We start from the raw sequence: 5973 nt of genomic DNA on the forward strand, positions 1-5973 counted from the left end.
AGATTCAATAGAATTAGATGACGCTACTTAACCTTGTTGAGCATTTTGCCTCGGCATATGATGATTATAACCTAGCGGTGCACTGTCGGTATTCTATCATGTAGCGTTGTTAAAATTTTGCACTCCTTGATTATTCCAAGTAAAGTTTGGATGTTGCTTCCACCCTGGATTAAAGGTGTTGGACTAGGGATATTATTCCAATTGAAATTAGCCATGTAGCACACAAATGCTGGATTTGATGGGCATTCATCAAACAGATGGTTTTCATTGCCATAAACACACAATTCCTGAACTACGGTTGGTTTCTTTATTGTTTTAATCATATTAGTTAAAGATGATTGCATCAAGTTGCATGGTGCTAGCAGCTCTCTTGCCAGTTTCAACTCGTGTGGTAGGGTATTGGTAATCATTGTTAGCAATCCGTTCCAAAATCTTATACGCTTTATTGTAAGATTTATCCAACAAGGTACCACTAGTAGAAGTATCAACTACCATCCTCGTATGTGCATTCAACCCATTATAAAACATCTCTATCTGAGTCCAGTGCTGAAATCCATGCATTGAACATTTCTGAATTAACTCTTTAAATCGTTCCCAAGCTTCATATAATGTTTCATCTTCTAATTGTCAAAAAGATGTGATGTCATTACTTAAATTGATATTCATATTTGGAGGATTATACCATAGAAAAAACTTCTGGCAAAGATCATTCTATGATGTCACTATCCTCGATGGCAAAGCATTCAACCATGCTTTTGCACGATCTTTTAACGAATATGGAAACAGTTTAAGTCGCAGGGCATCTTTAGGAACACCCTGTTACCTGAACAAGTCAAAAACGTCTAGAAAAAGTCTTAAATGCAGCCTTGGATCTTCAGTAGGTAATCCATTAAACTGTCATACTATTTGTAACATTTGAATCATCAGCGGATTCAACTTGAATTGTTGAGCTTTATTTGTGTCCTAATTATCCCTAATTCAAATAATCCAAAATTGGAACAACATACCCTCAAATGGGTCTGTCTCGGTCATCTATCACCTGACAAATAGGAGGATTAACATCCTGACCATTTGGATTATCATTGAGACTAGGATCATTCCCGTTTCTAGCCATTTTTCTCAGTTCTTTTTGCCTTCTTCGCAAAATTCTCTCGATCTCTGGGCCAAAAGGCTACTCTTTGTTAGCAGGAATGCCTCTTTTCATGGACTGATGACAAACCTGTAAAAATTAAAAACAACTAAGTTAAATAAAACTAATAGAACTAAGTAAAATAACAAAACCAAATTTCACCAAATTGTCGATCCCCATCAATGGTGCCAAAAACTTTTCACGTGTGAATATGATATAGAAATTGTGCAAGTATACACATCAAATCAAGTAATTAAGTGATGAGTGAGCATCTCTTCCACGAGGATTGAATTGAGGCACAAAAGTGGTCAAGTTATTATAATAAAATGTGGTTAATGCTATGGCAAAGCAATTGCAAGTATGTAGTGACAATTAAAAGGAATAATGATGTATGCAATATGTAGAATTAATGAATACTTGGAAATGCTGTGGCAAAACGAGAATAGAAATGTAAATGTAACGGAAATTATAAAGATGATTGTATGAATAATATGTAACTAACAAATAAACAACTAAGGATTTTGTGACAGCCCTATAGTGACCCTAGTCAGAAAGCGATTTCGGGACCGCTAAATCGAGTCACCAAATTATTTGAATGTGATATTTATGGTCTAAAATATGTGAATATGAATGTGCGAAAATTTTTAAGCTTCGAATTAGTTAATTACATGTGAATGTAGTACATAGGACTTGTGTGACACTTTTGAAATATGATAGGCTAATCTACAAGGATCAAATAGAGCATGTAATCAAAAGGGAGGACTTGCATGTCAAAATTTCCCCCCCCCATCTAGTAGTGGCCGGCCATGACATTAGGGTGGACAAAGGATGATGGGCAAAACATGTCATAGACATGTTGTGTTGGTGCATCATGGGAGGAAACAATAAACTAAAGTTAGTAATAAAGAAATGGAAAAAAGAAAAGAATGGAGAGATTGTTTCTCCCCCTCCCCATTGCCGTGAGTGTAAGAAAGAAAACAAAAAAAAAGTGTCCATCTTTCTTCATAGCTCTTGGCCGAATGTTCTAAGGAAGAGAGAAAAACAAGTTGTGTTCTTTGGTTTTTTTTTCTTGACCGAAAATTCAAAAGAAAGAAGGGAGGAAATGTTGAAGAGATTCGGCCATGCTTGTAGCTAGGTGAAGGTAAGTTTGATGTTGTGCCATGAGATTCATGCATGTTTTTTTTTGTTAGCTTGAGTTCTAACTAGCCCATGGTTCAAATCTTTACTATGTCATGGAGATGATATTCGGCTAAGCTGGATTTTTGTTGATGTTATTTGCATGCTAAAAGTGAAGCTTGTAATGATGCATGTGATGGTGGATTGATAACTCTTGAATCTCCTTTCTAGCATCCTTGAGTGAGACATTAAATTCCTTGTTCAACCATGACCAAAATTGAAATGGTAAGGTGTTATGATGCATTCGGCCATAGTAGGAAATAGAAGAGAAATAAGGTTGTTATTAGATGAAGTAGAGTCTAACAAATGAGCTCGTATGTGCATTAGTTGCTAGATGGAGAAGAATCAGCTAGCAAGTTGTGTGCTAAGGCCGAATATAATTTTGTATATTATGGGTAATGCATGTGTTGAATTAGTGTAAAGGGAGAGGATGCTTTAATAGTGTATATATGTGTATTAGCTAAGTTTTGAACTTGAAACAAATGGTGTTTAGTCAATACAAGTGACCATACTTGTAGAATGTATTAAGTGTTGCAATCGGCCTTAGCATAGATGTGTATGTTCGGCCACATGAATGAGTACATGAGTTGATGGGTATGTTCGGCCATTGGTAGCCTATTAATGGCTTTAGCTTGACTTAGAAAATTCGCTAAGGGAAATATTAGCTAGTATGTTGAATTTGATTCGTGATTTCGTACATATGTGACTCTAATGTCTAATGTATATATGGACTAAGTACCTTGAGCTTCTCTTTTGATGTTCGAATGAATTGTATTAAATTGCTTGATGTGATTAAAAATGTGTATGATCATTGTGTATTTGAGCTAAAAGGTGGCCATATGACCTATCAAACTTCTTGTCATATTCGCCATAAGCTAGCAAAATGAGACTTTAATAAGTTAAATTTGTTTGAATTAGCTCAAGAGCTTAGGGGACCACAGTTGGATAAGGGAAAGGAAAAAGTGATCGAATAGCCGTTGAAGCCGTTCGACAACATCCGAGGTAAGTTTTCGAGTAATGGAACTTGGATTATGATTTGATTAGATCATGTTTTAAGCAAATCAAAATCATGCTCTTTGTGTGTGGCTATTGAGCGAAATTGCAAGTGTGATAAGTGTCTTGTGTTTGAGTTTTGCTAATGAAAATGAAATACGAATGTGTCATAATTTATTGATAATTGTGCTTGGTTATTGAATGATGTCCGGCTAAGTCCAGAAGGCTTTGTGCTAGGTGACTATATCCGGACTAAGATCCGAAGGCATTTGTGCGAGTTACTAAATCTAGGTTAAGTCCCGAAGGCATTTGTGCGAGTTACTAAATCCGGGTTAAGTCCCGAAGGCATTTGTGCGAGTTACTATAACCGGGCTATGTCCCGAAGGCATTTGAACGAGTAGCTATATCCGATTAAACTTCGAAGGTACGTAATTCGGGAATGAATGAACTTGCTGTAAAAATTTTAGTTAATACGCTTGTGAAATCCCAACCATGAGGTATGTTTCGTATGTGCTTTGAATTAGTTGAGCCCTTACAAATAAGTATTCGCTCAGTTGATAAATGAGCTACCGGCCTTTGGCTAAGTTGATCTTTGTGTATGAATATAAGGGTTGGTAATGTGAAGTAAGTATGATATTGAGAATTTGTGCATATGAAATTATCTGTTTAGCTACATGAATGCTATACTTTGGTTGTTAAATTCATGGCTCAAACTTACTAAGCATTAAATGCTTACTCCGTTTTCTTTGATTTTCTTTTATAGATTTTGGTTCTTCACTATTGGACTCGAGGATTTTGAAGTCGAAGTCGCCCACACTATCAAAGCTCCTTCTTGGTATACTATTTTGGTTGAACTTTGAAATGGCATGTATAGGACTACCCTTTTGTTGTAGGTCATGTACCTTTCGGTTTTGTGTAAATTTGGATAGCCATGCGAAAATGACTTAAGTATACTTTGGGCATGGTATTATAATCATTGTATGTTGTTCATTAAGAGGTATGGAAATGTTTGGAAATGGTTAGCCATTGGGATGGTTAATCATGATCATATTTTGTGCTATTTATGTTTAAGGGCTAGTTGAATCATGGAAACTATGAAATAGGTAAAGCCTACCTTAAAGACAGATGCTGACAGCTGCAGTGACGTGGATGTGAAAAATCACTAAAAATAGTAGGAATGGAATTAAATAGTGAATAAATTATGTAAACGAACCTTGACGAGTCTATTTTCATAGGAGAGTAACGAAATGATCATATGAACAGTATGTTAAGAGATATTTAAGTTTTCGTGAGACAGGGCCAGAACGGTTTCTGGAGTCCCTGTTCCGACTTTTGAAATTCATTATAAATTGACTAGAGATAATTAGAAGTCATGCCATATATGTACAGATTCCTTTTCAAGTCTAGTTTCCGTAGAAATAAACGCAATCAGTATTGAAGCCCTGTACAGGGAGATATCTAAATCGTAATGCAGGAAGGTCAGTGTAGTTGCACCCTGTAACAGGGGAGACTTTAACTAATAAACTGTACTAATTTGCCCGACCAAAAATTCTATAAAAAATTTGTGGATGTATATATGAGTCTAGTTTCAGGGAAAAATCACAAAACTGATTTTCGAGTTGTGGAACTCAAGATATGATTTTTAAGGTGACAGTGACACAGTTAGCCGGCTGTCTGGAAATTTTTAAAATGAACTGTGCAAGTAAGTGGATTAAGCCCGTTAACCCCTCGTGTCCGACTCCGGCGACGGTCTCGGGTACGGGGTGTTACAGATTTAATGGAAAAGATACTACAGTAATTGATAAGGGATATACGACGTTGATATGGAAGGTTGGAATTATGAAGAACCTGCCTTTACTGTCAGATTTGCCTAGGCAAAATTGTAATCAATCTACTACTCAGAAGATTTCTAAAGTGGTCTGCTTCTTTTGAGAGCAAAAACCTAAAGTTACCTTGCTCGTGTTTATAGGCCTTAATACAACATTCAAGTTGACAAACTGTCCAACCTTTTGCCACGATAAACCTTCATTCATTTATTTCTTTCTCCGCATCCTGCACCTACCAAACCATCGAACACAACCCTTCCACATGCAATTAAAAGTAACAAATAATAATATTTAAGCACCATCCAAGCTTCTTATGAAATGTTCTAAAAAAATGCTAAAATAATATCCTAAAATGCAACTAAGTTCACTTAAGTACAGACAATTGACCCAGTCTAAAGACATGAATTATAACTCTTTTCAAGAGTTATCATATAACTTCCCGGAGTGTCCATCTCTCGAAATTTCCATCCCTAAATTTTTCTTTCCTGTACCAAGATAATTCATCTCGAATTTAGAGCTAAGCAGTTTAAGTTGGTTTATTTCTGATGATCCTTAACCGCAATTAACATATCATCAATGTAAAGTAATAAATAAATAAATGACCTATCATCTAAATGTTGTAGATACACAAAATTGTCGTACTTAATTTGAATGAAATCAATACTTAACATGAAAGAATCAAACTTCTTATACAACTACTGAGGAGACTACTTCAGGCCATACAAAGATTTTTGTAGAAGGCATACTTGATCTTCATTGCCTTCAATCTTGAAGCCTTAAGGTTGTTGTGTAACATGCCAAACCAGATCCCTTAGAAGGATCCAAATATGACGTGTCACTACTTAGAAA

At 35.8% G+C, this 5973-nt stretch overlaps 1 non-coding gene across 1 annotated transcript; it reads left to right on the forward strand.

The window, feature by feature from the left end:
• Window positions 1-550: 550 nt before the first annotated feature.
• Window positions 551-657, forward strand: LOC128282200 (small nucleolar RNA R71). The gene has a single exon (XR_008272423.1). It is a non-coding gene; the product is annotated as a small nucleolar RNA R71 (small nucleolar RNA).
• Window positions 658-5973: the final 5316 nt, after the last annotated feature.

The sequence above is a fragment of the Gossypium arboreum genome, chromosome 1 (genome assembly GCF_025698485.1).
Source record: "Gossypium arboreum isolate Shixiya-1 chromosome 1, ASM2569848v2, whole genome shotgun sequence".
NCBI classification, from domain to species: Eukaryota; Viridiplantae; Streptophyta; class Magnoliopsida; order Malvales; family Malvaceae; genus Gossypium; species Gossypium arboreum.